Source organism: Bombina bombina, chromosome 1 (assembly GCF_027579735.1).
Source record: "Bombina bombina isolate aBomBom1 chromosome 1, aBomBom1.pri, whole genome shotgun sequence".
Classification (NCBI taxonomy): domain Eukaryota; kingdom Metazoa; phylum Chordata; class Amphibia; order Anura; family Bombinatoridae; genus Bombina; species Bombina bombina.
In genome coordinates, this window is record NC_069499.1 from 800563559 (window position 1) to 800585182 (window position 21624).

Sequence of the window (21624 nt, forward strand, 5' to 3'; positions counted from 1 at the left end):
TCAATGGCTGCTTAACAGCATAATTTTACTTCCCTCCTGATAGTCCCAACATGGTCACTGGCAGATGTTACAGTGAGCTCTCTGCACATGGTGGCAGCTGTAGTTACGGACACTAAGAGCAGTCCACACCTGCTCCTGGTGCCCGTGGCTACAGCTGTAAGGCTATGGTGGGGTGTAAACTGTTTCTGAAGCCTTTGGGCATGTATAGTCTAAAATAAATTACTGCCTTTAGCATGGCATTCCCCCCCCCCCCCTTATTTTCAATGGCTGCTTAACAGCATAATTTACTTTCTTCTGACCTGTTAGACCCAACATGGTCACTGGCAGATGTTACAGTGAGCTCTCTGCACATGGCGGCAGCTGTTTTTATGGACATGTGGAGCAGTGCGCGCCTGCTCCCTGTGCCCATGGATACAGCTGTAAAGCTATGGTGGATTGTAAATTGTCTCTTGACGCCTATGAGCATGATAGTTTAAAATAAAATAATTTACCTCTAATATAGCATTTTGAATTTTCCCTTTTCCCCCTATTTTTCAAAGTAAAGTTTCTGACTTTATAGTCTATATTAAATAAAAATGGCCTAATGCATTTCTCCTATTAAAGTACATGACCACTATATCTCTCTACTTTTCAAAGTACTCTAAGGACCCTTGTCTTGTTTTCCTACTTGACTGCATCACACATGCTATATCCAAGTAACTCCTCTTTGGCAAAGATCTCTCTCTTCCATATGTTTATTAGCGGTAGGTACAGTAAACGGTCTTCATAGCAGCGGTGTCTTTGGGAAGTGGAAGCAGCGGGCCCCTGCTGAAGCTACCCAAGGCTAGTTATATACTGTTGTACATTACAAGTTTGTCTCCTAGCCTAGAAAATGCACAACTAACATTCATGGTAAACTCTTGTTGTATTTATTATTGCTCTGTCACTGCCTATAATTACCAAATCTTTACTAACCTAATTCCTGATCCTTTTATACCATTCCACAGACACCTGGATTTATTACTCTTCTTTCCCTTCTTATGCTCTTTATTTTATAATTGTTGCATTTATGAAATGATGATATGGAGTGACTGTTAGGCGATAGTTTTGAAGCATTTGGTCATATAGCTAACCACTTAAACCCACTAAATAGATATGCTGTGCAGCCCAGAATATAGACCTTAAGACTTTATGTTCATATCTAAGGTTCATTCTTATAAGTGTTTTATCTCTGCATTTTCTACTTGAGTATTATCTATAGGCAATGCAAATTTACCACAATGTCCTATTTCTTACGTTAAAGGGACATTATACACTCATTTTTTCTTTGCATTAATGTTTTGTAGATGATCTATTTATAAAGCCCATAGTTTTTTAAATGTATAGTTTTGCTTATTTTTAAATAACATTGCTCTGATTTTCAGACTCCTAACCAAGCCCTAAAGTTTTATTTGAATACCGTCAGCTACCTTCTCCAGCTTGCTCCTGTTTGTGTAAAGGGTCTTTTCATATGCAAAAGAGGGGGGGATTGTCTTATTTCCCACTTGCAGTGGGCTTTCCAACTCCCTTTTCAACAGAGCTAAACTGAAAGCTTCTAAGTAAATTTTTAAACCATTTTATACTGGATTTGTATATCCGTATCTGCATCTTATTCTTTATAGTAGTGTCTATTACATGCAGTTATATGAAAATGAGTGTATACTGTCCCTTTAAGTAGTATGTATTTTTTTTTCCCCGTATCTGTAGGTGATGCTAAAGTTATCAGATCTACAGCACCAGGTGACATACAGCCAACACTTAGTGTCTAGCTTATTGTCAAAAGAAATGTGTCTGTGCCTCCTTTGTTAAACCAGGTAAGAGTTAAATTGTTGTAAAATACATTAAATTCATAGTATTCAAGCTGTTTCCTGTATAACAGTAGATCATTTTTATTGCAGACATATAGTATAATTGGTGATAATAGTCAAACCATTACATGTTCTAATTTGTTATTAGCAAATGGAATTTTAAGACTAGCGACCCTGCATTCTTGTGTGTTTTAACCCGCAAAGGGGTAAACACAGAGTAGAAGTACTTCTTCGGACCAGCAAAGTAGTGCTGGTCCAAATTGGTGGCACTAGTTAAACATCTGAGTTGTGTTACTGATTTTATCTGCTTGGGACTAAACACATAGCATTAGACAATGTCCTGCTCAAGACCCACAGAGCACTGCTAGTCCCAAGCAGAAAGCTCTGCTGATTGGGACCGGCACTGCTATGGGGGTCCCAAGCAGTATTTCTACTGTGTTAACCCACACAGTGGTGCAGGATCACTAGTCTTACAATTACGTATTCTAACTAACGTAATTGTACCACTATAATGACCCTGTAATGTTGTCCACTTGGCCTTGCAGTGTCTTTTTGAGGCCTGACTGTACTTTTTAATTTTGATAGACTTTTTATCCTTAAAGGGAAAGAATTTGATAGTCCTAGTTTTTATCTATCTTGTCTCTTAAAGGGGCATTAAATAGTATGTTGTGGGGCAATATAGCTTTTATTTTTTTTTTCTGAGATAAAACAAAGTGTTTTAGCTTCTTAAGCAAGATTGACGAGCATAGGCAGCTATTATTAAAGGGACAGTCTACGATAGATAGAATTATTGTTTTAAAAGACAGATAATACCTTTATTACCCACCCCCCCCCAGTTTTACACAGACAGCAGTTATATTAAGACAGCAGTTATATTAATACACTTTTGCATTTAGTATTGTGCTGTGCTAACTCTTAAATAACTCCTTGTGCCTGAACACAGTATTATCTATATGGCCCACAGTCTCTTGTTGTTAAAAGCAATTTAAAACATGTGGTAAGAGGCAGCCCTCAAGGGCTTAGAAATTAGCATATGACCCTACCTAGGTTAAGTTTCAACCAAGAATAAGAAAACAAAGCAAATTTGATAATAAAAGTAAATTGGAAAGTTGAATAAAATTACAAGTCCTATCTGAATAATGAAAGTTTAATTTTGACTAGACTGTCCCTTTTAATGTAAATGTTTACTTGCTTGCACATGGGATCATAACAACCAGTGGTAAAAAAAAAATTAAATTTAAAGGGACAGTACACTGTAATATAGTTTTTATATTAATTTATTTTCAATGACTTGTTGTACCAGCTGCAGTAGATAAAATGTGAGAAATTGCATTTTCAGTATAGGTTGGGAAACCACAAGCTAAATAAGCTATTTCAAATGCCAAAATAGGGGTAAAGGAGTTAATTAGAAACAATTAAATGCACTCCGGCAGGTAAAAGGGATCATTGAGAACAATTTAAATTGGAGAACATTTTGTAGGTGAACTGTCCTTATAAAATATCACTCTATCTAATCCATTTAAACAAGTTTCCTATTTTATTTGTTATCAATTTTGCTTAGTATCCTTTTGTTAAAGGGACAGTCTACACCAGAATTGTCATTGTTTAAAAAGATAGATAATCCCTTTATTACCCATTCCCCAGTTTTGCATAACCAACACTTATATTAAATATACTTTTTACCTCTGATTACCTTGTATCTAAGCTTCTGCAGACTGCCCCCTTATTTCAGTTCTTTCGACAGACTTTGTATTTTACGTGCACACTCCTGGGCTCCTTTCAGCTGACTTGGCTTTATTCTTCAACAAAGGATACCAAAAAGAATAAAGCAAATTTGGTAATAGAAATATAAATTGGAAAGTTGTTAAAAATTATATATACTGTAGCTGAATCGTGAATGTTTAATTTATAAGTCAAGCATCCTAGAGTTATATTTTAAAACCATGTTTAAGTTTAAATATTACTGTATTTTCTTATGTGTTGTAATTTAATTTTGTTTGTGTCCCTATGTCACTTTTGTTATGTTAACATATATATATACACACACACACACACACACACACACACACACACACACACACACACACACACACACCATTGGGAAACAGATGTGAAAGATAGAAAATACTTTCTTTCCATTACCTTTTAGACAGAGATATGGGGGGGGGGTATAATCTGTACATGAATGATCATATTTGTTTATCATGCAGTGCGAGAAGCACACTTCACTACACCCCCTTCTCTGTATTTGCCTTTTAGGGATAGTTAAAAAAAATGACTTTTTATTGCTACTTCGGTATTGCTGTGCAAGAACTGAAACTTTGTTTCCTCTCAACAGATGTAGCAATGTGAAGCGAGAGGCCATAATATACAGAGGTCTTCACTTCAACTGCGTCTGCTTACATCCCCAGGCTGCACGTTGGTAAGGACAGAGACTGGGGCTACTGTTGCCTTTCCCATATATTAGATTCAATTTTGTAACAAACTGCTTTATAAATTATAAAGCAGAAACCTAATGCTGCTGTTAAGCTAAGGTTTTATGATTTGATGTTTGATCATTTGCCATAACAAAGGCAGGAGGAGGTATACATTGTATTCTGTGTTTGACAACTGTGTTTATAGGCAGTGGGGACAGTGCGGCCGACTGCTCTCACCACCCTTGATCATGGAAAGCTAGGCAGATTCCAATCTGTACCTCCAAATGCCTTTTTGGCTTTTTTTTTGCTTTTTTTTTCTTGGTCTATTGTGAATGTATATCTGTCTCCTGTGCATCTCCCATTCACATTTGTTTAAGGTTATCCGGTCAAGCTGCTGTTTGCTGCATGAAAAGGACACATCTGCTGCTCAAGATCTGCTACGTCATTCTGCTGCACAAGATGTGACTTCGCTGGGACACCATTCAAGATTGACAAGGATTCAACCAGATTCATCCGTCCTCAGACGTGTTCAGAACGCTACGTTGATATATATATGTATAATGTTTGATTATTATTATTCTGTATAAAGTTATAATTCGTAGTATGGTAACTGAACACATTGAATTCTGTGTCTGCTGAAGTGTTCACGGATAGTGAGTGTAGAGTGCGGCTGCTCTCACTGTCTGTGATCATGGGAAGCTAATCAGATTTCAGTTTATGTTTGGTTATCTATTGAACAATATTTTGTACAATATTTTTATCATTCTGTATATTTATAATTATGTATAATTGTTATGTATGATTATGTATAATTGTTCTGTATAATATATATTATGTATATGTGTTCTCTATTTTTATTATGTATAATATTTATTTCTATATATTATTATTATTCTGTATAAAGTTATAATTCGTAGTATGGTAACTGAACACATTGAATTCTGTGTCTGCTGAAGTGTTCACGGATAGTGAGAGTAGAGTGCGGCTGCTCCCACTGTCTGATCATGGGAAGCTAATCAGATTTCAGTCTGTTTGGTTATCTATTGTACAATATTTTTATAGTTATGTGTATGTATAATATATTTTATTATGTATAATATGTATAATATATTTTATGTATAATCTGTATATTTAGTATGTTCTGTATAATATTATTATGTATAATATGTATATTTAGTATGTTCTGTATAATATTATTATTATTCTGTATAAAGTTATAATTTGTAGTATGGTAACTGAACACATTGAATTCTGTGTCTGCTGAAGTGTTTACGGATAGTGAGAGTAGAGTGCGGCTGCTCTCACTGTCTGTGATCATGGGAAGCTAATCAGATTTCAGTTTGTTTGGTTATCTATTGTACAATATTTTTATAGTTATGTGTATGTATAATTATGTATAATATATTTTATTTATAATATGTATAATTATGTCTAATATGTATAATATGTATATTTAGTATGTTCTGTATAATATTATTATTATTATTATTATTATTATTATTCTGTATAAAGTTATAATTTGTAGTATGGTAACTGAACACATTGAATTCTGTGTCTGCTGAAGTGTTCACGGATAGTGAGTGTAGAGTGCGGCTGCTCTCACTGTCTGTGATCATGGGAAGCTAATCAGATTTCAGTCTACGTTTGGTTATCTATTGTATAATATTTTGTACCATATTTTTTTCATTCTGTATAATATTTATAATTATGTATAATTTATTATGTATGATTTATGTATAATATGTATAATTTTTCTGTATAATATATAATGTATATGTATGTTCTCTATTTTTATTATGTATAATATGTATTTTTTATTATTATTATTCTGTATAAAGTTATAATTTGTAGTATGGTAACTGAACACATTGAATTCTGTGTCTGCTGAAGTGTTCACGGATAGTGAGTGTAGAGTGTGGCTGCTCTCGCTGTCTGTGATCATGGGAAGCTAATCAGATTTCAGTTTGTTTGGTTATCTATTGTACAATATTTTTATAATTGTGTATAATTATGTATAATTTATTATGTATGATTGTTATGTATAATATGTTTGGCTTAAATATGGGAAAGGCAGCTTTAACTCTGTATTTTTGTACACTGGGTGCATTTAGAGCACCGGGTTGTCTCGTTTCTTACACTAATTTTGTTTTCTGTATATAGATTTTGTTTTATTTACAGATGTTCAAGCACTGGAAAAAATGTCTACATGAAACATTTCTCCGTTACATCAGCCCAGGTAAGAGAGAATGGTTGTGAAGATGTAATATTTACAACTTTCAATGCTTGCATTTTTGTTTCCCTGCATCTTAAAGGGATATAAAAACCCAAATGTTTTTATTTCATGATTCAGATAGAGCATGCAACTTTCCAATTGACTCATTATCAAATTTTCATTGTTCTCTTAATCTTTATTTGAAAAAGCAGGAATGTAAGCTTAGGAGCAAGAGAACAAAGAAAAAATGAATAGGAGTAAATTAGAAAGTTGCTTAAAATTGCTGCTCTATCTAATCCATGAAAGAAAACAAATGGGTTTAGTGTCCCTTTTTAAACAAATGGCACATTAATTGCTGAGTTTAACACCTGTTGATTAAATGATAATTTGCTTATTTTATCTGAATACTGGCTTTAGTTAGGTGGTCTGTAAAATGAGCTGGTGGTACCCACTAAATCTGCCCTGAGGAGAACACTTTCTAATGTACATTTGTGTTATTATTTTGTGATGTGTACCCATTCCAGTTGTGTAAAGGGACCATGATTTGATGGGTACCTGGTTATTTATCGGGCTATTGTTGTTCCTCTTGATTGTGACGTTCACTTTAATCTCTTGCACTTCTACGTTTATTTAAAGTACATTTTGTTAATAGAAGTAAATTGCATAGTCTCTTAAAATTACTGCACCAGAAAAGTTTGTCACTTTAATCTCCCTTCTGATTGTGAATATATTAACACATTATGTCCCTTGGAATGAATACTAACTGTAGAAAAGGGAGTAGTGTATGAAGTAAAGCGCACTGTAGGTTATAGATTTTATGATACAGGGCTAAAACACTCACAGCAAATGTAGCCATCCTGGTGGGACGATGAAGTTGCTGAGTGGGGGCAGTGCAATACTATGGCAGAAAATGTTATAATACAAAGCACACACTAATTGCACAATTTTGTATAAAAGTTTTTAATTTAGGCAAGAAAACATTGAAAAAAATTATTAGCTATTTTAGCTTAATATTGGCTTACATTTTATCTGGGGTCAGTAAAATAGTAGACTGGTGCCCTAATCAAAAAGGTCTTGGGGAGAGCACTTTCACTTTATCCATAAAATTCTTTCAGGTTCTTTAATTCAAAATATTACATTTTGAGCTCCATTTTATAATTTATAACTTAGTTTAACACAAAAAAAAAAAAAAAAAGTATTCTAATACCCTCTGCTGAAATATAAAACTGTTTTTAAGGTGACACAACTTATGGAAGCGTATTTAGAAAATGCAGGCTAATTTTGCTATTGTGCAGATAAAATTAGAGGTGGTGAAAAATATAACGGTTGTTGGTTTCTAGTGGGACCAAGGTGGTTTTGAGAGGTATTTTCTAATTGCAGTAAAATCTATATGGCACTACGAGAGCATTAAAGCTTTCTTTTTTTCTTCCTCAGCATATGTGACCGTGTATGGAGAGATGCTCACTTCACCTCTTGTTTACGCAGAAGAAAGGCTTCCACGCTGTCACTAGATGATTCTCATTACAATGGCACCATGATGACGGTTTACAGGTAAGGGCAGACTGGAGCTACTGTTGCCTTTTCCTATATGGCATATGCTTTATTGTTATTAACTTGCAGTGACTGCTAGATTTTATTTCTTGTGACCTCCTGTTCAACCAGTTGTCAATAGACCACTGGAAAGACTTACATTTGTGTTTGCATCAGCAAACAGACTTTCAATTACAGCTATCAGGCATTTTCTTTGCCCGGTGCTCATGCATTTTATAGCTTGAGGGCTGACCCAGTTGTTAATGTTTACTTCATGTGCTATCTCTCTGAGTCTAAGGGATATAGGTAGGGAAATGTCTCTTCTTAACATGGTCAGAAGGTAAACATTTCATTCTGTGACTGCCAACTGTGTCTACTGGCTGTGGGAGCAGAGTGCGGCTGTTCCCACATTCTGTGGTCATGGGAAGTGGGAGCAGAGTGCAATCGGTTCTTTTGGCCATGCGTAGTTAGGGAAGTTGCTTTTGGCACATTATTCCCTTATGTGATGAGCTGATAGCATGTGTTGTGAATTCTTAGCAATTGGGTAGGTAGTGACCAAAAGGTAAATGGTCCCTCCATTTGTCTCTCCATACCTTCAGTGATTGAAAGATTTCTTTACCGGTGGGGTCTTCAGGATGTGACCGATGACTGACCTTGATGGAACAGTTACAAGAAATCCTCTGAAAAGACTTCAATTTGTGTAATTGGGCATTTTCTTTGCCCGGTGCTTATGCTTTCATAGGTGTGAGGAATCAAAACGTGTTCATGCTCCTTGGTGGAGAGGGTGAATCAGCCGAGCAGCTCCGAAGCCTTGGCTTGTCTGAATTGCACCGTGTGCGTTCTTGTGCGTATTCTGTATATTGGATACATGTGAATCTCCAAGTATAAGAGAGACTGCATAATAAGGCATCTCTTCTACTTTTGTCTTTTAGGACATTGAATATTTCACCATTCGAAGAGAGCTGACTGCTCATAATATTGGATTGAGATCATCTGGTTACAGATATTTCTCAACTGACTTTTTAATCAATTTTCCCCAATTGTGTGATCATTTGTTTTGCCTTTTTTGATTGTACTATCATATTTTACAGTCTTACGTTCCATATATTTTATTTGTGTGCGCACCTCTGATACGATATTGTGTACAATATTGTTTGATTTTTATGGCTTGAGCGCGAGACCCAGTTGTTAATGTTTACTTCATGTGCTATCTCTCTGAGCTTAAGGGAAAATAGGTAGGGAAATGTCTCTTCTCAACATGGTCAGAAGGTAAACATTTCATTCTGTGACTGCCAACTGTGTCTACTGGCTGTGGGAGCAGAGTGCGGCTGTTCCCACATTCGTGGTCATGGGAAGTGGAAGCAGAGTGCAATCGGTTCTTTTGGCCATGCATAGTTAGGGAAGTTGCCTTTGGCACACTTTTTCCTTATGTTATGAGCTGATAGCATGTGTTGAATTCTTAGCAATTTGGGTACATAGTCATAATTTGTGTGTCCATACCTTCTGTGGTTCAAAGAGATTTCTTTACCGGTGGGATCTTCAGGATGTGGCAAACATTCTTTCAATTACAGCAATCGGGCATTTTCCTTGCCCGTTGCTTATGCTTTCATAGGTGTGAGGAATCGACGTGCGTTCATGCTCCTTGGTGGAGAAAGTGAATCAGCCGAGTGGCTCCAAAGCCTTGGTTTGTCTGAATTGCACTGTGTGCATTTTCCTTGTGAGTACCCTGTATATTTAATACATGTGAATCTCCAAGTATAAGAGAGACTGCATAATAAGGCATCTCTTCTACTTTTGTCTTTTAGGACATTTTATTTTTCACCATTCGAAGAGAGCTGACTGCTCATAATATTGGATTGAGATCATCTGGTCAGATATTTCTCAACTGACTTTTTAATCAATTTTCCCCAATTGTGTGATCATTTGTTTTGCCTTTTTTGATTGTACTGTCATATTTTAGTCTGTCATATATTTTATTTGTGTGCGATTATTGTGTACAATATTGTTTTTTATGGCTTGAGCGCTGACCCAGTTGATGTTTACTGCATGTGCTATCTCTCTGAGCCTAAGGGAAATAGGTAGGGAAATGTTTTCTCAACATGGTCAGAAGGTAAACATTTCATTCTATGACTGCCAACTGTGTCTACTGGCTGTGGGAGCAGAGTGTGGCTGTTCCCGCGTTCTGTGGTCATGGGAAGTGGAAGCAGAGTGCAATCGGTTCTTTTGGCCATGCGTAGTTAGGGAAGTTGCTTTTGGCACACTTTTCACTTATGTGATGAGCTGATAGCATGTGTTGTGGATTCTTAGCAATTGGGTAGGTAGTGACCAAAAAGGTAAATGGTCCCTCCTATTTGTCTCTCCATACCGTCAGTGGTTGAAAGAAATTTCTTTACCGGTGGGGTCTTCAGGATGTGACTGATCTTGATGGAACAGTTACAAGAAATCATCAGAAAAGATTTCAATTTGTGTAATTGGGCATTTTCTTTGCCCGGTGCTTATGCTTTCATAGGTGTGAGGAATCGACACGCGTTCATGCTCCTTGGTGGAGAAAGTGAATCAGCCGAGTGGCTCCAAAGCCTTGGCTTGTCTGAATTGCACTGTGCATTTTCCTTGAGTACCCTGTATATTTAATACTTGTGAATCTCCAAGCATGAGAGACTGCATAATAAGGCATCTCTTCTACTTTTGTCTTTTAGGACATTGTATTTTTCACCATTCGAAGAGAGCTGACTGCTCATAATATTGGATTGAGATCATCTGGTCAGATATTTATCAACTGACTTTTTAATCAATTTACCCCAATTGTGTGATCATTTATTTTGCCTTTTTTGATTGTACTGTCATATTTTACAGTCTTACGTTCCATATATTTTGTTTCTGTGCGCACCTCTGATACGATATTGTGTACAATATTGTTAGTTTGGTGTGGTTTTTTTTTTTTTTATGGCTTGAGCGCTGACCCAGTTAATGTTTACTTCATGTGCTATATCTCTGAGCTTAAGGGAAATAGTTAGGGAAATGTCTCTTCTTAACCTCTTAAGGACATATGACGGAATTATTCCGTCATAAAACAATTGAGCAAACTGAAAGCTGTGTCCTTAAAGGGTTAACATGGTCCGACGGTAAACATTTCATTCTGTGACTGCCAACTGTGTCTACTGGCTGTGGGAGCAGAGTGCGGCTGTTCCCACATTCTGTGGTCATGGGAAGTGGAAGCAGAGTGCAATCGGTTCTTTTGGCCATGCGTAGTTAGTGAAGTTGCCTTTGGCACACTTTTTCCTTATGTTATGAGCTGATAGCATGTGTTGAATTCTTAGCAATTTGGGTACATAGTCATAATTTGTGTCTCCATACCTTCTGTGGTTCAAAGAGATTTCTTTACCGGTGGGATCTTCAGGATGTGGCAAACATTCTTTCAATTACAGCAATCGGGCATTTTCTTTGCCCGGTGCTTATGCTTTCATAGGTGTGAGGAATCAACAAGCGTTCATGCTCCTTGGTGGAGAGGGTGAATCAGCCAAGCTGCTCCGAAGCCTTGGTTTGTCTGAATTGCCCTCTGTGCATTCTCCTTGTGAGTACCCTGTATATTGAATACATGTGAATCTCCAAGTATAAGAGACTGCATAATAAGGCATCTCTTCTACTTTTGTCTTTTAGGACATTGTATTTTTCACCATTCGAAGAGAAAAGACTGCTCATAATATTGGATTGAGATCATCTGGTCACAGATATTTCTCAACTGACTTTTTAATCAATTTTCCCCAATTGTGTGATCATTTGTTTTGCCTTTTTTGATTGTACTTTCATATTTTACAGTCTGTTTCATATATTTGTGCGCACCTCTGATACGATATTGTGTACAATATTGTTTGTTTTTTTTATGGCTTGAGCGCTGACCCAGTTGTTAATGTTTACTTCATGTGCTATCTCTCTGAGCCTAAGGGATATAGGTAGGGAAATGTCTCTTCTTAACATGGTCCGAAGGTAAACATTTCATTCTGTGACTGCCAACTGTGTCTACTGGCTGTGGGAGCAGAGTGCGGCTGTTCCCACATTCGTGGTCATGGGAAGTGGAAGCAGAGTGCAATCGGTTCTTTTGGCCATGCGTAGTTAGGGAAGTTGCTTTTGGCACATTATTCCCTTATGTGATGAGCTGATAGCATGTGTTGTGAATTCTTAGCAATTGGGTAGGTAGTGACCAATAGGTAAATGGTCCCTCCATTTGTGTCTCCATACCTTCAGTGGTTGAAAGAGATTTCTTTACCGGTGGGGTCTTCAGGATGTGACCAATGACTGACCTTGATGGAACAGTTACAAGAAATCCTTTGAAAAGACTTCAATTTGTGTAATTGGGCATTTTCTTTGCCCGGTGCTTATGCTTTCATAGGTGTGAGAAATCAACAAGCGTTCATGCTCCTTGGTGGAGAGGGTGAATCAGCCGAGCAGCTCCGAAGCCTTGGCTTGTCTGAATTGCACCGTGTGTGTTCTTGTGAGTACCCTGTATATTGAATACATGTGAATCTCCAAGTATAAGAGAGACTGCATAATAAGGCATCTCTTCTACTTTTGTCTTTTAGGACATTTTATTTTTCACTGTTCAAAGAGAGCCGACTGCTCATAATATTGGATTGAGATCATCTGGCCACAGATATTTCTCATCTGACTTTTTAATCAATTTCCCCCAATTGTGTGATCATTTTGTTTTTTGTTGCTTTTTTTGATTGTACTATCATATTTTACAGTCTGTCATATATTTTATTTTGTGTGCGCTCCTCTGATACGATATTGTGTATAATATTGTTTGTTTTTTATGGCTTGAGCGCTGACCCAGTTGTTAATGTTTTACTTCATGTGCTATCTCTCTGAGCTTAAGGGAAATAGTTAGGGAAATGTCTCTTCTTAACATGGTCAGAAGGTAAACATTTCATTCTGTGACTGCCAACTGTGTCTACTGGTGTGGGAGCAGAGTGCGGCTGTTCCCGCATTTTGTGGTCATGGGAAGTGGAAGCAGAGTGCAATCGGTTCTTTTGGCCATGCGTAGTTAGGGAAGTTGCTTTTGGCACACTTTTCCCTTATGTGATGAGCTGATGGCATGTGTTGTGGATTCTTAGCAATTGGGTAGGTAGTGACCAAAAGGTAAATGGTCCCTCCATTTGTGTCTCCATGCCTTCAGTGATTGAAAGAGATTTTGTCTGAATTGCACTGTGTGCGTTCTCCTTGTGAGTACCCTGTATATTGAATACATGTGAATTTCCAAGTATGAGAGACTGCATAATAAGGCATCTCTTCTACTTTTGTCTCTTAGGACATTGAATATTTCACCATTCGAAGAGAGCTGACTGCTCATAATATTGGATTGAGATCATCTGGTCACAGATTTCTCAACTGACTTTTTAATCAATTTTCCCCAATTGTGTGATCATTTGTTTTGCCTTTTTTGATTGTACTATCATATTTTACAGTCTGTTTCATATATTTTATTTGTGTGCGCACCTCTGATACGATATTGTGTACAATATTGTTTTTTTTTTTTTAGGGAAGTTGCCTTTGGCACAATTTTCCCTTATGTGATGAGCTGATAGCATGTGTTGTGAATTCTTAGCAGTTGGGTAGGTAGTCCCCAAAAGATAAATGGTTTCCATACCATAACTTTTCATTTCATTCTTGTTTTTCACTTCAAATAGAATTCTTCACCGTTTTAGATTTTCATGCAAAACAGACGGAGGACATTTCTCAAATCAAATTGTTGATTTGTTTTTTTTTATGCTAATATGGGAAAGGCAACAGCTCTGTACATTTGTATACTTGATGCACCTAAAGCATCAAGTTGTCTGGTTTCTTACGCTAAGTGTGTGTTTTTTGTTTTTTTCACAGATTACAGAGAACCTAATCTAACGCCTTTCTGCAACTATTGAATAATTGGAACACAACTTGTGACTTTAGCCCAGTGACATTAAGCTAGGTAAGAATGAACGGTTTTGCTTTTGGTAGTGTATTGACATTCAGGAATGGTTAATAGCATATTTGCTCACTTGCTTTGTAATCGGACTGATCACAGCAGTGACTTATTTAAAGGGCCACTAAACCCAAAAATGTTCTTTCATGATTCAGTTAAAGAATACAATTTTAAACAACATTCAAATTTACTTCTATTATCTAATTTGTTTTATTTTCTAGATATCCTTTGTTGAAGAAATAGATGCCTCGTGTGATTGGTTCACCCATATGCATTGCTATGTGCACGCACCTATCAGCAGCTACTGAGCCTATCTAGATATGCTTTTCAGCAAAGAATATCAAGAGAATGAAACAAAGTAGATAATAGAAGTAAATTAGAATGTTTAAAATTGCACACTTTCTAATTAATGAAAGAAAAATGGGGGTTTCATGTTCCTTTAATATGCAGCGTATTGTTTAACCTCTTAAGGACATATGACGGAATTTTTCCGTCATAAAACAATTGAGCAAACTGAAAGCTGTGTCCTTAAAGGGTTAAGCACTGGACTGGAAGTGCAGATTTTTGTCTGTTTTAGAAGGAAAAATAAAATGTGTTTGTCCTAATGAAATAAAAATATACATTCCTATTTTTATAATCCCTTTTTAAAAAGAGGACCCTATAAAAGTTTAGTTGTCTAGAACAGTGGTTCTTAAAATTTTGCAGACTGTGGTACAATTGGCAGTGCAAATAAAATGGGTATTTTCAAATTATATTACAATATATTTAACCAATCAAGTTAATCCAAACAGCCCATGGTACTTACTGTGTTGCTGCTCGTGACTCAAAGTGTAAATATAAAAAGACTGCACATCTTAATGGTAGTAAATTGGAAAGTTGTTAAAAATTGCATGTTCTATCTGAATCATAAAGGTTTAATTTTGACTTGTGTCCCTTTTTTGAGCTAGCCAAAGCACAAATTGCACAATTTAATATAAATAGATTTTATTATAAATTATATAAAGAGGAAAGCGGTGTTACACCATTTGAACAAACTTAAAGTAGATATAGGTATGTTACAAGAAACGCACCTTAACGAGTTAGAAAGTCAGAAGCTTAAATGGGGATGGGTTGGTGAAGTAGTATATGCCCCAGGTACGCACAAGAAAAAAGGTGTGGCCATACTGTTTAAGAAAAATTTGCAATATCAAATTATTAGAAAAGAAGTAGACTCACAGGGTAGATTTATTATTCTAGAAATGGAGTTAGGGGGGAAAAAAAAAACATTGTGCAATATATATGGCCCAAATGAGAAGAAAAGGTGTTTTTGGAAAACAATCCAAGACAAATTGATGGGGGCAGACAAATGTTATTTTAGGTGGGGATCTAAATATGGTAGCATCTGGACTATTAGATAGGAAACACGCGGGTAGGCAGCAATTGGGGAATAGAGACACTAGAACATTTAAAAAGTTTTGTTATAGCTTGGAACTCTTAGATTATATGGAGGAATACTTTCCCAGACAGTAAGGAATATACTTCTTTGTCTAAGGCATACAAATCTGTCGCGCATTGATATGTTTCTGATCAGTAAGAATCTGTTTACCCTGGTTCAAAAGACAACAATCACCCCAATTACCATCTCTGATCATGCACCAGTCCTGCTCTCTCTGATAATTAACGCCAGTAACTTACCAAATAGGCTCTTTTTTCCAAATTACCTATATACAAATTTGAAATTTCTGAATTTTCTGTTTAGTTTATGGGAAGAATATTATGCCAAGAATAAAGAATCAGTTGACAATATAGAGATACCATGGCAGGCATTTAAGGCAGTTGCTCTGGGAGAAATAATCGCCTTCTTGATTAAATCAAAGAAGGCAAATAATAACTATTGGTTGCAACTCACAAATCAGGTCATCCACAAATGCCAAATATATATACAGAATAATAATAGTGAGAACTGGAAACGGTATTTAGATGCTAAAAAAGAGGGATGACTGGTGCATGGCGTGAGAAACACAAGCAGAAATTAGGCGGAATAGTAAGTTCATGTCCTATGGTAACAAGACAGGGAAATTCCTAGCTAAAATGATCAATTTTCAGAAGTCGAGTAAAAATATAACTTCCATTAAAGTAAACTATAAAGTCCTTACTCAACCATTAGAGATTATTAAGGAATTTCAACAATACTTTCAAAACCTGTATGGGGAGAGAGACGTTGAATACCGGAAGGAGCAGTTTTGGGAAAGAATTAAGATCCCTCAAGTTAAGGAGGACTTAGAAATGTTAAATACTCCAATAACCAAGGAGGAAATTAGTAAGGCCATCAACAAACAAACTTAATAAAGCTTCTGGCCCGGATGATATCCCGGGGGAATTATATAAGATTATTGGGGACAAGATTACGCCAACGCTTAGATGTATACAACTCTTTTTTTTCTTATTGTGGGGAAAGTTCCAACAAAATATTTTAATGAATCCAGGATTATCCTGATACCAAAACAGGGGAAATATTTAAAATGTACAGGTATACCTCACTTTACAGCGCTTCGCTAATACAGCGCTTTGTGGAGCTGAAGTTCAACCTCCAAAGATTTTGAAACAGTGCTGTAATCATCGTGAGATTGCGAGAAAAGGGACTGTCACCATTTTGTTATGCGCATTTCACTCTGTTTACAGCATTATAGTGCAATCTGTCTCAGTGGTATAGTCTGACAAATTTTACTACAGTCATTGTCACTATTTTACAGGTACAGTATTTATTGAACTTTGTGCTAGTGTTAAACTAAATGCAGCACTATTGCACTCCTAATATTTGTTAGTTCAAACATGTTTTTAAACACAATGGCAAGTGAAAAGAAAGCTAAAACTGCCTTGTTTCACTTTAAGGCGGTTTTCACTTTACAGCAGGGCTCCGGTCCCTAAACCGCTGTATGAGCGGGGTATACCTGTATGGAGTCCTATAGGCCAATTTCTTTGTTGAATGTGGACTATAAGTTACTAACGCATATTTTAGCTAATAGATTACAGATAGCTATTGCCCCACTGGTCCATTCAGATCAAACTGGATTTATGAAAGGTAGGACATTAGTGAAGAATATTAGGAAATTAGAACTGGTAATAAATTATTGTGATATAGCTAATAATGGGGGGGGGGGGTCTCTTTTGGCTAGAGATGCTGCTATTATATCTATAGACACACAAGGCTTTTGACTCCCTGATCTGGGACCACATGTTTACTACCATCGTAAAGTTTGGAATCAAAGGTATTTTTGTGAATATTATTACTTTTTTTTTTTATATAATACGCCCCAAGCTGCGTTAGTCATCAATTCTACTGTTTTGGATAAGTTCATCTTACAGCGGGGGACAATCAATCTATCCTTGGAACCCTTAGCCATATACCTTAGAGAATATCTAGAAGGAATCACCATTGGTCAATTTATGCGGATGATCTTCTTATTTTTACGCAGAATTTGGAGAATAATCTTTCCTTAATTGTAGAGGTTTTAGATAGATTCCAGACCTTTATGGGTTTTGGAATAAATAAGACTAAATCAGAAATACTCTGGTTAATTAAAAATAAGGACTCACCTACGACACCATTTATGGAAGCAAAGGAACATATTACGTATCTGGGTCTGAAATTTGTGCGGGATCCAAGGAAATGGTATAGTTTAAATTTTCTTCCACTTATTGTATTCCTTAAAGAAGATATAGAAAGATGGATGAATCCACCCTTATCTCTATCCGGTAGAATCCAGCTAATTAAAATGATCTCATTACCTAAATTCTTTTATACATTTAAGGCTATGCCACTCCTCCTATTAAAGAGTCTGATAATTTAATAAATACATCATGCAATTTATTTGGAAGAATAATTGATCCAGGATAGCCATGAAACGTATGTTTGCTGGGAAGAAGGATATCGGACTGGTTATCTCGGACCTGGAAGCCTATAATTTAGCTGCTAATATGAAATATGTAGTAGACTGGTTTTTAGAGTCAGATCATTTCTCACTTTATGACATAGAGGAAGGGTTAGCTGCACCACTCTCTTTAAAAGCCCCTGTTCACATGTCCTTTTCCAAAATCCCCAAAATGATTAAAGAACTAATAATCATTGAACAACCTATAAGAGCTTGGCGTAAGTTCTGCATAAGAACTGGCTCCAATTTTCGGGTCTCTCAATACCTAACTATTAGGGGGAATCCAGAATTCTCGGAGGGATATGATTCCTTAAGATTTGTGAGTTGGACTAATGCAGGGGTTAAATACATGATCCAGCTAATTAATACAGCGGAGAGTAGGGTTAAATCCTTTAATGAATGTAAAATAGAATTTGGGATTACCAATTCTTTGCATTTTTGCAACTTAGGCATTATGCTGAACAGATCTTGAGGATACCGAACCTGGAATGGAACAATCAAGCTTTAAAGCACAGCCTATCGTTATTTAGTATAGGGAAACTTTCCATTTCACCTATGTATGGGGCCTTATTAGCTAGTTATGAATTAAGTAATATCAGATACCTTACCTTTAAAATGGAGGGACTGCCTGACCATCTCAATGGAGACAGAACTTCTGACAGGTTCGGTTAAGAGAGTTGGGGAAGCAATGAGAGGGGAATACTATAGAGAACAACAAATTAAGATTTTATATCAAGTGTATGTGACTCCAAAGTCTCTTGCATCCTGGGTAAGAGGAGGAGATAGGTTGTCTTGTATTAGATGTAAACACGAGTCGGCTGATATGTACCATATGTTCTGGTCTTGCCCAGTGATTCAGAGATTTTGGGGTAAAATCTCGTTTTGGTTAACAAAAATCGTACAGTCCCATATTCATATTACATGTCAGAATGTGTTCTTCCTAATAACTTATGACAAAGTGGGGCAAAATCCCCTATTACTAAACAGTCATTCTCTTAGGTAGGAAATTAATCCTGAAGGACTGGCAATCTCATAAGGAGCCTAAATTTTCTGAATTTAAAAAGGGTGTACAGTATCAACTGTATCTTTTTCTTTGTATCTTTTCTGGCTTTGTAAACCCGTTTTGTGTGAGTAAAATTTATGTATGTATATTTTTATGTTTTGTAAGACCTTGTTTTTTTGTTGGTTAAAATAAAAATAATAAATTATGCGATAAAATGAATATTAGTCCAAAGGGGTTAGCAGTACTGAAGAGCACTGCAGGTCTTGGGCAGAAACTGCTGCTCATCGGGAAGCGCTAGTTGCCCGACCCCAGCTGTGTAACGAGAGCTTTTCATAGGATCAGTAGCAGCTTTCATTCTGAGCCAGCAGTGCTCTAAGAGTCCCAAGCGGTACTTCACTAAGGTGCTGGGTCGCTAGTCGTAAAGTGACAGTCGCACCAGATTTTTTTTTTTTTTTTTTTTAAAGGTAGATAATCCCTTTATTATCCATTCCCCAGTTTTGCATAACCAACAGTTATAAAATACGTTTTACCTCTGATTAGCTCTGCAAACTGCCTCTTATTTCAGTTTTTGACAGACTTGCATTTTAGCCAATCATTGCTCATTCCTAGGGTGAGCTCAATGTTATTTACATGACACATGAACTAATGCCCTCTAGTGGTGAAAAACTGTCAAAATGCATTCAGATTAGAGGTGACCTTCAAGGTCTAAAAATTAGCTTTATGAACCTACCTAGGTTTAGCTTTCAACTAAGAATACCAAGAGAACAAAGAAAAATTAGTGATAAAAGTAAATTGGAATAATTTTAAAATTACATGCCCTATTTGAATCATGAATGTTTATTTTGTACTTGACTGTCCCTTTTCAAATGACAACATATTTTTAGATTATAATGGCCTTTTAGCTATGTTATTGTTCAGATGATTGTATTGTAGGATGGAAACTTCTGTTTGGCATGAATGTTTGTCCCATGTGCTCATTTTTAATTTTTTTTTATTTATTGCAGGTTCTGTCATAGCTGTCTCTTTAAAGATGAACAATTAAACTTATATACACACACGGTGCGCACAGGGAAAAAAGTGATTATGGCAGAAGTGCAGCATTTTTCTTCGACTACCTTGAACGATAAACATGGATGTAATTTGGATTTATGACCTCTGGCTGCTATTTTAAGTGTGTTGTTGCTGTGTGTCAATAAAGCTTTGACTTCTTTTACATGGGGGTGTGTTTTTATTTTTGGCTCTTTACAATATGAAATGTTTACGTTCTACAGTTATAAACCTCTTGCTCTCAAGGAACATCAGTATTTGCATTGCTAGATTCTGATGATCCATAATGACGTCTAACTCATTGGACTTGGATGAAGGCAGAGGCTCATGCTTGGGGTGGAACATGAGCATTTAGAGGGTCATGAGGCACCCACGATTGATAGAGGACAACAGAATTTTTAGTAGGTTATATTACTGTAATCTGGATCACCAGCAACCTTGGGCAACAACAGGGCAGTTATTGATAAGGAGTAGCAGGTTTTTAGAGCCCTATTATCCAATAAGCCATAGAGGGGTCACTAAATTGTACATGTACAAAAAGTCCCCCTTCTGTAATAAGGGTGGGTTGTTTGCTTTCATGAGTCATTGATGGCTTTCCTCCTTGTCTCCAGCTTGGACAGAGTCAGGACCCACATCACCGGCCAGCTTAAGGTTTCCAGGTTCCTGGTGTCCCACTAAGAGAGCTGGGTAAGGTGCAGGGTCACATGTGGGGTAAGATCACAGGGAAATATTTCGTGGATATTTGAGCACCAGACAACTTGAATAAAGCTTTAGGTGACGCAAGGGAAAACTAACTAGGCAGGGGGGAGAGTAGACCTGAAGAAAAGGACAACTCCTAGTTAAGCATTGTCTGATTCACAGGTAATTATGAAATGTCTTGTGGGATGTTGAACACCCCCTGTTTTTGTTTTGAAAGTGTGCTTGTTTCACAATCTAGAGGGGGGGAATTCTGTAACATATATTTCTTCTATAAGGTACGATGAGTCCACGGATTCATCCTTGTTGGATATTATCCTCCTGCTAACAGGAAGTGGCAAAGAGCACCACAGCAGAGCTGTCCTATATAGCTCCTCCCTTAGCTCCACCCCCCAGTCATTCTCTTTGTCTACTCTAAGTACTAGGAAGGGTAAAGTGAAAGAGGTGATCAAATATTAGTTTTTAATTTCTTCAAGCAAGAGTTTTTTGTTTAAAATGGTACTGGTGTGTACTATTTACTCTCAGGCAGCAGATGGATGAAGACTTCTGCCTGGAGGATGATGATCTTAGCATTTGTCACTAAGATCCAGAACCGTTCCCACAGAGGCTGAGGTCTACAAGAAACTTCAGTGTGAGGAACGTTTTCATGCTATATAGCAGTGAGGTATGTTCATTCATTTTTTCTGGAGAGACTGTGTATTTCAGAAAGGCTGACAGTATCCCCATGAGGGTAAGGGTAAGCAGTAATCCTAAGAGCTATAGAAGGGGCTAATTAAAAAATGGTTGACACTGAGTTTTTGAATGTTTGTGGGCAAACGTTTTGTGAACTGGGAGTGCTGTTAATGTTTTTTTGGGCAATAAAGTTTTTTGGCAACTTTGAGGGTACACTTGGCTTATTTTTTGAGGTCTCAGAACCCACATGGCTAGTTCAAAACCGCTCTGGTGCGGTTCTTTGAGGCTGTAAAGACATAAAGTTAAATGCAGCAAGCTCCAATTCCGGAGGGCCCTTGTGGAAGTTTTGGGCCA

At 36.8% G+C, this 21624-nt stretch overlaps 1 long non-coding RNA gene across 4 annotated transcripts in view; it reads left to right on the forward strand.

Annotated features, from left to right (window-relative positions):
• LOC128645990 (uncharacterized) overlaps positions 1 to 20068 on the forward strand; it is a 24890-nt gene extending 4822 nt beyond the window's left edge. Inside the window, exons 3-9 of one of the 4 annotated variants that reach the window (XR_008400166.1) lie at positions 1726 to 1832; positions 3571 to 3663; positions 4165 to 4248; positions 6404 to 6479; positions 7890 to 8006; positions 13860 to 13947; positions 19860 to 20068. This is a non-coding gene — a long non-coding RNA (uncharacterized LOC128645990). Of the gene's footprint in view, positions 1 to 1725; positions 1833 to 3570; positions 3664 to 4164; positions 4249 to 6403; positions 6480 to 7889; positions 8007 to 13859; positions 13948 to 14162; positions 14313 to 19859 lie in introns of all 4 variants that reach the window. The other 3 variants (XR_008400167.1, XR_008400168.1, XR_008400165.1) reach the window with 3 other exon arrangements.
• The last annotated feature ends 1556 nt before the right edge of the window (positions 20069 to 21624 follow it).